An 11,796-nucleotide genomic window follows, 5' to 3' on the forward strand; every position below is an offset into this window, starting at 1 on the left:
CCCATATAACAAGGAACTAAACGACAAACAAAACAAACACCAAACTACGCACAAAACATAACTAACATTATGAGATAAAACTAAACGGTCATGGAGGATGCTTTCCGACCATAGAACCAGATTTTACAAGTTTACCATTTACTTTTATGTGGTGAATCTCCTTCCGCAGTGGGAAGTTGAAAGAATAAGATAACACGTTAAACGAATAGACTACCAACTACCAACAAGCATTGCGAATGAAGGGGGCAACTAAACCACGTTTAAACAACGCGTAGAAAAACCAAGCTCGTTACTATTCAACCCACGTTCTTCGTCTACGTCCTACAAAGCAAACTTCTCGTTGACCACCGCCTTTTTCTTGCCTTTGACCTTCTTTTTATCAGGCACAATTGAAATGTCCCGTTCATATCAATTATAAACGTTCCATATTAATTGATTTCGTTGCGAGGTTTTGACCTCTATATGAGACGTTTTTCAATGACTGCATTCGATTTTTAAAACAAACCATAACCTTTAAAATATTACGACGATTATCAAATAATGATAATCTAAAATATAGCGTTTTCACACGACCATTACATAATGGTTTACAATAATATTACACAACAATATATATGTCTTCGAATGCACTTTTTAAACAATATTATACAAGCATGCTGACTCCAACTCTTGTCCATAAATTAGCATGTAATAGCGGAAGCTCTTAATAATCACCTGAGAATAAACATGCTTTAAACGTCAACAAAAATGTTGGTGAGTTATAGGTTTAACCTATATATCAAATTGTAATAATAGACCACAAGATTTCATCTTTCAATAACATGCAATCTGCATAAAAATCATTCATATAGTTGAACAACTGGTAACCGACATTAACAAATGCATCTAGAATATCCCCATATATAAATATCGAAGTACTAAAGCAATTCAAATTCTCTGACTGTGGCATGTCAAAACCCATAGATCTATCTTTAGGATTCGCGTCAATTGGTGGCAATTATAATAAACACCAATTCTTAGGCTACCAAGTTCAACAAGGGCGATATCCGGTATAACGATTCAACATAGAATGTAGTTTCAATACTTGTGTCTATTTTGTAAATCATTTTCAAAACTGCATGTATTCTCATCCCAAAAATATTATATAGTAAAAATGGGACTATAACTCACTTTCACATATTTTTTCTTCGTCGGGAAAATAAGACTTGGCCACGGGTCGATTCAGGAACCTATAACAATTATGTACATATATATCAAAGTATGATCGAAATATATTCACAACATTTTTTATTACGTTTTAATGATTTAAGTTTGTTAAGTTAGCAGTCCAACGTTAGTAATCTACAGCTAGTTGTCCACAGTTAGATGTACAGAAATAAATCAATATATATTATCTCGAATCAATCCACGACACAGTGTATACAAGTCTCAGGCTAGATCACAACTCAAAGTATATATATTATTTTGGAATCAACCTCAACCCTGTATAGCTAACTCTAGCATTACTGCATATAGAGTGTCTATGGTTGTTCCCAAATAATATATACTAGCTTTAAGATCCCATGCGTTGCACGGTGACTTAAAAAATTAGTATACTAATACATTAATCTTGTTACAGATTGTATGCGTGTTATACATTAAGTAAGCATTTGAACGTCTTTTGGACAATTTGAAAAGTAAACATGGTGTAGCTATTTGAGCATATGGATAATATTATCAATTGTAATTTTGGGCATTTGGTATTATGTGCTCAAATATTCATAAATACATGAATCATTGGTTCCCAAATATATATATCATCCGAGAATGAGGCTAATGACATAGTATTTGTGGGCATCATTGTGATAAAGGTATGCCACAACAGAGTCGGAAAACATAAGATATTAGTAATTTTGCAGCTCACATGTTTTTATGTGTAATCCGTTGCAAAGATAACAAAATCACTAAAAACTAAAAATAGAGACAGCGCAACAGCCAGTAGGTCACCTCTTTTTGTTGGATCTCCTTTCTTGTCGTAAATGTAGGCCTCAACAAAGCTGAGGTAAGAGAGTTTCAGGTGAAATAACGCATACTCGGCCATGCTCATCCTGTATCAAACAAACAACTTTACAACTAATAATTCAATTAATAATAAGGGTAGCTTGAGTTTACAACTAATATAACCCAAAAAATTTGCTAAGACAAACACATGCTTTAAATCCTTAGTTTGTCCTTTTGACCACCCATCTTTTATTTATCACAAATATAATGATAATGATTATATTAATAATAACCAATCAATACACGAGAAAGGAAGAAGCTAAACCTGCCCAACACAATACATCATACCCATTCTAACCAGATCAACACAAAACAAATGCAAACAATTTCATCTACAATTCGAACACCCACATCAAAAAAACCTAAAATAAGTTGTCCCATCTTTCATGACCCACTACAATTAGACCACATGTCAACCTATGTCATACTGATACTTCATATTAAATAATTTTGAGCCCCCAAATCTGAGGAGCTCATTATAGCTTCTTTTGTACGACATTAACAACCATTGTCATAATGGTACTTTATATCAAGTGACTTGAAATTGTATCATTTGATCAAAAATATGAATGAATACTATAATTGAAAAGAAAAGGCCGTACCCGATCAAATACGTCGTAAGACTTCTTTGTAGATGACAATTTTCATAGTGTCAGATCGTATAGCATGATGTTTCATATTCATAAAATATGATTTGCATAATGTCAGATCGCTGATCGTATAAGTTGAATGTCATATTGATTTTAAATGCAACTAATGCCTTCCATTTTCTTGTGGTTTTCGCATAACTCATGAATGTTGATTATTAAATGAATGAACCACCAGATGTAATGACCGTGACACCTACCATATGACGCTGCAATTGCCATTGGGAATTAAATATCATATTTATAATAGCCACTAAATCTGAGTGCCTATCATGCCATCTCTATATAGACCAAAAGATCCAAAATTTTCATGTGATTAGCTTTACAATGAAAATACTGATTCATACACAAAGATTATTTACTGAAAATTACCTTAGTCAACGTTTGGATATGAAATCATTCAAATAATCGACAGTTAAGCAGCAAAGACTTTTTGACATTGTATGACGAGAAATAAATTAAAAACCCTAAATTGATGTCGTAGATGTGTTGATACGTATTCTAAATTTGACGAAGAAACATTTGGCTGACCAAATTTTCAGTACTTCAGGAAACTCACTTAGGTTTTTGTATGTCTTCTGTACCGAATCTTAACACCATTTCAAATGCATGCAAATTTATAGCATACAACTAAAAATCCTTAACACAAATCTTCAATTATATCCCTAGACAAACCTAAATCTGTATCATTCACTGATCTTGATTACAACCAATTACAAATGGGTTTAATAATATCATATATTTTTTTTAGAAAAGCAGCAATTGGATTAAATTAAAAGAACAGGTACATATACATTTGTGTACATTTGGGCCAAGATAGCCCATCAACTATCGCTAATAACCTGTACAAACTAACAGTATGCATTCCGTGAGGATTAAAGGAAAACAGTAGCAGTGCATTTGAAACAGTAGCAGTGCAGTTTAAGAATATCATATAGTTAAGCTAATTCAATTAACACAATACTTAAATAATAGTATATAGTTATACAACAGGACATACATGCATATAAAAGTAACATAAACATACATATGGAACTAAAATTACATTTTAATAATAGTACATACAAATGGATCAACAATTATATAAGTATATACATGAACATGTGATGCATAAACTAACATAAACAAATACCAACAAATATAGCTACTCATATCTATATACATATACATAGTCAAAAGCATAAACATATACATAGACATTGTAGCATATCCACAAACATATAAATAATCAAAAGATCAGTTATGACTTTTTTAAGTATACAAACCTTCAACATGTCAACTTATATCGTAAACTCTTATGCAGCATATGTGTTTTTAATCAATATCTTGTTGTGAGTAACCAACAATTACATGTATAAGTGTGATGAGGCTTTCAAATGGTTCTGTGTACAATATCGAAATTTTGGTTTTAATAAATATGACAGGTTGGGTCAAAAGCTTGAGATATACACAAATTTGATCAAATCTTATCATTTAAAATAATACATTATTGTCAAAATATGGCCTTTGTAATCATAGCAACACCTTTTATCATCTATACGATTAAGAAACAGGATATCCAATTGTAATCAACACAACCCGCTCCAACCCATACAAACATACATGCTATATACTTTTAGCCCATTTGGATACATTTGGATATGATGGTATCTTGTTTCACTTAAATAAACTTGAAAAAGTAGGAGTGATCCAAAAGTCCTACAACCACTCACTCAAAATTGTGCACATGGCGCACACCAATAATTGTAGACACTTGGGAGGAGACTACAGCCACTCACTCAAAATCAAATGAAATAAAAAGGTACAAAAACCTACATAATGAATGTATAAATGTAGACCATACCAGTGTTACCATAGTGATAGACATTTTGAACTCATCAAAGCGCCAACGTAGATGTATGACCATGTCTGTTCATTTTTTCCCACGACGATGGGTTATCGGGTAGTAAACACTGCACTCAACCCAAAAAAGTCACACATATTGAAACTCAAATACATTAAGTAATCGTAAATAAACTAAATTCTTCTACGATGAAGCAACAATTTAGTAATTACCATTTAAGTCAATAATTAATGATAACAAACTCTAAAACATAACAGAGCAATTGAAACAGTGCAAAAGAACAGTGCACTGGTGTTTTCATCAAACATTGTTAGAAAAGGGACAAAAGAAGACTTGATGGGTCTATCTAAACCCTCATTAAGATCTAAGTTGGTTTACTTAGATCATCAGAGACATATATAGTTAATGACCCATTGTGTACGGTGTTATCATCACATTTATCTTTGTTAGTAAAGGAGAGTAAACAACATGGAATATAGGGAAAGCGTCAAAACCATAATTGAAGTCTTATTCACAAAATTTCATAATTTGTTGAATGCACTTGTACAAACATAGCCATACTCTTCCATTAGAGTTGCTGGCACCATACAAAACTGCAAGTCTGCACAATAACGCAATAATCATTTTAAAAGGTAAATAAAAATTATAAAAATAAAAAATATTCATAAATTAAAAAATGACAGCATGGTAGAAATCAACTAATGCATAGAAAGGAATTTCATAATTAGATATAATCGCAGTTTGATTTTATGGAATTTCATAATTAAAAATCACTTGTCCATTCCTGAATTTCGAAACCCTCCTTTTATAACGTTGAGCTGTAATTTATCAAAGTCTAGCCATAATAGATCATCTGCAACATTCAATATAACATCTCACACTTCAGACGAATGAATTTTATAGATTAATAGCACACAACATTCAGTGATAATGAATTTACATAAACACAAACGTGTTTTAACATAATGAATTTATATGGTGTAGCAATTCTATTTATGGATCAGACAAAAAAAATCAGAAAATTCATCTGAACAAAATCCCTAATATTGTGAATCCACAACAAAACACAAAGTGATTTCATCAATAACTTTGTGAATATAATGATATTAAAAACGTATGTTTACTTACATATTTTCTTTGGCAAGATTGATGAATGAAGTTTGTGATCGAACAGAGATGCTGAAACCCTCTAATGGTGCTTCATTTTTTGTTATGCCAATCGCATCTGATTAATTGGAATTCATATAACCATCTGTTGAGACATTTAATCAATTGATGTATTAAGGGCGTAGCAGATGGACTGAATCAAGCGATAATATCAAGCCGATCATGGTGTGCTTTATGATTTTGAACATGCTTCGAGATTTAGAGTGTATTTGCTTTTGATTTTTTATAATTGTGGATAGTTAGGGTTTGAGAGAAAGAGTAAGAGAAAGAGACGGTTTTTGTGGATTGGTTTCAAAAACGGACGAATGGGATTGGAACAGATGTCAGAATGTGGGCAATAGTTTGGAAAAGGGGTAGGGAGGAGGTAGTGATGCCACGTGGCATATAGATAGATGGGTCGATATGATATGTCAAAACATTGTATACGTGTCTATGGTATTCCAAGATTACATAATATATGTTAGAATACACGTATAATACAATATAAGTTAGTTAAGTTATGGTTTGTATAGATTTGTTACAAATTTCACGTAGCTACAACAAACAAAATTATCCATCTTGTTTTACCCATAACTTCTTCGTTTTAAATCCGTTTTGAGTGATTCAAGTTGCTATGGTTTCATAATGAACTGAAATTTATGAAACTAAACAGAAAAAGTATAATTTTATAGTCAGAAATACAGGTTACAAGTCAATATTGTAAGAGGTAGTCATTTCAGTCGAAAGAACGGCGGCTTGATGACCATTTTGAAAAACATACTTTCACTTTGAGTTTAACCATGATTTTTGGATATAGTTTCATGTTAATAAGAAAAACCTTTTTTCCCAGAAGAACAACTTTTAAATCAAAGTTTATCATAGTATTTTTTTAATTATCAAACCCAAAACAGCCCGCGGTTTTACTATGACGGCGTGTGTCCGGTTTTTATGGTGTTCATCGTGTTTCCAGGTTTTAAATCATTAAGTTAGCATATCATATAGATATAGAACATTTTTTTAGTTGATTTTAAAAGTTAAGTTAGAGGGATTAACTTTGTTTACGAACAAGTTTAGAATTAACTAAACTATGTTCTAGTGATTACAAGTTTAAATCTTCGAATAAGATAGTTATATATATATTAATCGAATGATGTTATGAACATCATTACTACCTTAAGTTTAGTAGGTAAACCTACAGGAAGTGACAAAAATTGATCTAGCTTCAAAGGATTCTTGGATGGTTTGAAAGTTCTTGAAGTAGAATCATGACACGAAAACAAGTTCAAGTAAGATTTTCACTCGAAATAAGATTGTTATAGTTATAGAAATTGAATCAAAGTTTGAATATGAGTATTACCTTAAATTAGAAAGATATCTTACTGTAAATAAGAAAGATTCTTGAGATTGGATGATCACTTGAAATGGATTTGCAAGATTAGAAGTAAGCTAGTAAACTTGAAAGTATTTGTGAAGTGTTTTTGATGTGTTCTTGAATGATGATGTTTCTTGATTGTAATTGAAGCTAGATTGACCTAGACGATCAATATTACTGAAGTATAGACGTTCTTAAGCTTAGAGAGAGTTAAGGTGGAGAGAATTTGGATTAGAAAATCAAAGAAATGTGATGTGTGTGTTGTTTGAAAAAAATGCCTAATGCTTAGTCAATATAAGGTTACTAGTTTTTGTTTTCATGCTCATAAGTCATGCTAGTTGTCAAATGATGGTTCCCACATGTCTTGGTGACTCACAAGGGCTGCTAAGAGCTGATCATTGGAGTATATATACCAATAGTAAATACATCAAGAAGCTGTGTATTGTACGAGTACGAATACGAGTGTATACGAGTAGAATTGTTGATGAAAATGAATGAGAACGCAATTGTAAGCATTTTTTATAAGTAGAAGTACTTTGATATGTGTCTTAAAGTCTTTCAAAAGTGTATGAATACATCTTAAAATACTACATGTATATACATTTTAACTGAGTCGTTAAGTCATCATTAGTCGTTACATGTAAGTGTTGTTTTGAAACCTTTAAGTTAACAATCTCATTTAATGTAGTTAACCCATTGTTTATTATATCTAATGAGATGTTAAATTATTACATTATCATGATATTATGATGTATGAATATATCTTAATATGATATATATATATATATATACATTAAAATGTCGTTACAACGATAATCATTACATATATGCCTCGTTTTGAAATTCTTAAGTTAGTAGTCTTGTTTTACATATGTAGTTCATTGTTAACATACATAATGATATACATAATTATCATTTTATCATGTTAAATATAGTGTAACAATACCTTAATATGATACATATGTATTTAGTAAGGCGTTGTTAAAACGATAATCGTTATATATATATATATCATTTCGAGTTTCTTAACTTAGTAATCTCATTTTTTTATGTATATAACTTTTTGTTAATATACCTATTGAGATACTTACTTATCATAATATCATGTTAACTATATATATCCACATATATATCATCATATAGTTTTTACAAGTTTTAACATTCGTGAATCGCCGGTCAACTCGGGTGGTCAATTGTCTACATGAAACTCATTTCAAATAATCAAGTCTTAACAAGTTTGATTTCTTAACATGTTGGAAACATTTAATCATGTGAATATAGTTTTCATTTAAGATATATAATCATGGAAAATTTCGGGTCACTACAGTACCTACCCGTTAAATAAATTTCGTCCCGAAATTTCAAGGTGTTGGAGGTGTTGATGCATCTTCAGGAAATAAGTGCGGGTATTTCAGCTTCATCTGATCTTCACGCTCCCAGGTGAACTCGGTTCCTCTACGAGCATTCCATCGAACCTTAACAATCGGTATTTTATTTTGCTTAAGTCTTTTAACCTCACGATCCATTATTTCGACGGGTTCTTCGATGAATTGAAGTTTTTCATTGATTTGGATTTCGTCTAACGAAATAGTGAGATCTTTTTTAGCAAAAAATTTCTTCAGATTCGAAACATGAAAGGTATTATGTACCCCGGCTAGTTGTGGCGGTAACTCAAGTCGGTAAGCTATTGGTCCGACACGATTTATAATTTTGAATGGTCCAATGTACCTTGGATTTAGTTTCCTCTGTTTACCAAATTGAACAAAGCCTTTCCAAGGTGAAACCTTAAGCATGACCATCTCTCCAATCTCAAATTCTATATCTTTTCTTTTAATATCCGCGTAGCTCTTTTGTCGACTTTGGGCGGTTTTTAACTGTTGTTGAATTTGAATGATTTTCTCGGTAGTTTCTTGGATTATCTCCGGACCCGTAATTTGTCTATCTCCGACTTCACTCCAATAAATCGGAGACCTGCACTTTCTACCATAAAGTGCTTCAAACGGCGCCATCTCAATACTCGAATGGTAACTGTTGTTGTAGGAAAATTCTGGTGACGGTAGATGTCGATCCCAACTGTTTTCGAAATCAATAACACATGCTCGTAGCATGTCTTCAAGGGTCTGTATCATCCTTTCACTTTGCCCATCAGTTTATGGATGATAGGCAGTACTCATGTCTAGACGAGTTCCCAATGCTTGCTGTAATGTCTGCCAAAATCTTGAAACAAATCTGTCATCCCTATCAGAGATAATAGAAACTGGTATTCCATGTCTGGAGACAACTTCCTTCAAGTAGAAACGTGCCAATTTTTCCATTTTATCATCTTCTCTCATTGGCAGAAAGTGTGCTGACTTGGTGAGACGATCGACTATTACCCAAATAGTATCATAACCAGTTGCAGTCCTTGGCAATTTAGTAATGAAATCCATGGTAATGTTTTCCCATTTCCATTCCGGGATTTCGGGTTGTTGAAGTAGACCTGATGGTTTCTGATGTTCAGCTTTGACCTTATAACACGTTAAACATTCTCCTACGTATCTAGCAATGTCGGCTTTCATACCCAGCCACTAAAAGTGTTTCCTGAGATCTTTGTACATCTTTCCCGCTCCGGGATGTATTGAGTATCTGGTTTTATGTGCTTCCTTAAGTACCATTTCTCTCACATCTCCAAACTTTGGTACCCAAATTCTTTCAGCCCTATACCGGGTTCCGTCTTCCCGAATATTTAGATGTTTCTCCGATCCTTTGGGTATTTCATTCCTCAACTTTCCTTCTTTTAAAACTCCCTGATGAGCCTCCTTTATTTGAGTAGTAAGGTTAGTACGACTAACTATATTCATAGCTTTTACCCGCATAGTGTAGTGACCCGAACTTTTCCATGTTTATATATATTAATTGAGATTGATATTTACATGATTAAATGTTTCCAACATGTTAAGCAATCAAACTTGTTAAGACTTGATTAATTGAAATATGTTTCATATAGACAATTGACCACCCAAGTTGACCGGTGATTCACGAACGTTAAAACTTGTAAAAACTATATGATGACATATATATGGATATATATATAGTTAACATGATACTATGATAAGTAAACATATCATTAAGTATATTAACAATGAACTACATATGTAAAAACAAGACTACTAACTTAATGATTTTTAAACGAGACATATATGTAACGATTATCGTTGTAAAGACATTTAATGTATATATATCATATTAAGAGATATTCATACATGATAATATCATGATAATATAATAATTTAAAATCTCATTTGATATTATAAACATTGGGTTAACAACATTTAACAAGATCGTTAACCTAAAGGTTTCAAAACAACACTTACATGTAACGACTAACGATGACTTAACGACTCAGTTAAAATGTATATACATGTAGTGTTTTAATATGTATTTATACACTTTTGAAAGACTTCAATACACTTATCAAAATACTTCTACTTAACAAAAATGCTTACAATTACATCCTCGTTCAGTTTCATCAACAATTCTACTCGTATGCACCCGTATTCGTACTCGTACAATACACAGCTTTTAGATGTATGTACTATTGGTATATACACTCCAATGATCAGCTCTTAGCAGCCCATGTGAGTCACCTAACACATGTGGGAACCATCATTTGGCAACTAGCATGAAATATCTCATAAAATTACAAAAATATGAGTAATCATTCATGACTTATTTACATGAAAACAAAATTACATATCCTTTATATCTAATCCATACACCAACGACCAAAAACACCTACAAACACTTTCATTCTTCAATTTTCTTCATCTAATTATCTCTCTCAAGTTCTATCTTCAAGTTCTAAGTGTTCTTCATATATTCTACAAGTTCTAGTTACATAAAATCAAGAATACTTTCAAGTTTGCTAGCTCACTTCCAATCTTGTAAGGTGATCATCCAACCTCAAGAAATCTTTGTTTCTTACAGTAGGTTATCATTCTAATACAAGGTAATAATCATATTCAAACTTTGGTTCAATTTCTATAACTATAACAATCTTATTTCAAGTGATGATCTTACTTGAACTTGTTTTCGTGTCATGATTCTGCTTCAAGAACTTCGAGCCATCCAAGGATCCGTTGAAGCTAGATCCATTTTTCTCTTTTCCAGTAAGTTTATCCAAGGAACTTAAGGTAGTAATGATGTTCATAACATCATTCGATTCATACATATAAAGCTATCTTATTCGAAGGTTTAAACTTGTAATCACTAGAACATAGTTTAGTTAATTCTAAACTTGTTCGCAAACAAAAGTTAATCCTTCTAACTTGACTTTTAAAATCAACTAAACACATGTTCTATATCTATATGATATGCTAACTTAATGATTTAAAACCTGGAAACACGAAAAACACCGTAAAACCGGATTTACGCCGTCGTAGTAACACCGCGGGCTGTTTTGGGTTAGTTAATTTAAAACAATGATAAACTTTGATTTAAAAGTTGTTATTCTGAGAAAATGATTTTTATTATGAACATGAAACTATATCCAAAAATTATGGTTAAACTCAAAGTGGAAGTATGTTTTCTAAAATAGTCATCTAGACGTCGTTCTTTCGACTGAAATGACTACCTTTACAAAAATGACTTGTAACTTATTTTTCCAACTATAAACCTATACATTTTCTGTTTAGATTCATAAAATATAGTTCTGTAACATCCCACCTTTTTCCGTTTTCTTTTCCGTTATACTAATTTAAACTCCGTTA

At 31.9% G+C, this 11,796-nt stretch overlaps 1 long non-coding RNA gene across 2 annotated transcripts; it reads right to left on the bottom strand.

The window, feature by feature from the left end:
- Nucleotides 1-1,947: 1,947 nt before the first annotated feature.
- On the bottom strand, nt 1,948-5,894 carry LOC139867187 (uncharacterized). 2 transcript variants are annotated; one of them, XR_011765778.1, is made up of 5 exons: nt 5,659-5,894; nt 5,305-5,383; nt 4,531-5,131; nt 2,643-2,896; nt 1,948-2,087 (listed from the first exon to the last, which is right to left on the bottom strand). It is a non-coding gene; the product is annotated as an uncharacterized lncRNA (long non-coding RNA). The 2 variants fall into 2 exon arrangements; XR_011765777.1 differs by lacking the exons at nt 1,948-2,087; nt 2,643-2,896 and having other exon boundaries at nt 3,904-5,131.
- Nucleotides 5,895-11,796: the final 5,902 nt, after the last annotated feature.

Source organism: Rutidosis leptorrhynchoides, chromosome 1, assembly GCF_046630445.1.
Source record: "Rutidosis leptorrhynchoides isolate AG116_Rl617_1_P2 chromosome 1, CSIRO_AGI_Rlap_v1, whole genome shotgun sequence".
Classification (NCBI taxonomy): Eukaryota; Viridiplantae; Streptophyta; class Magnoliopsida; order Asterales; family Asteraceae; genus Rutidosis; species Rutidosis leptorrhynchoides.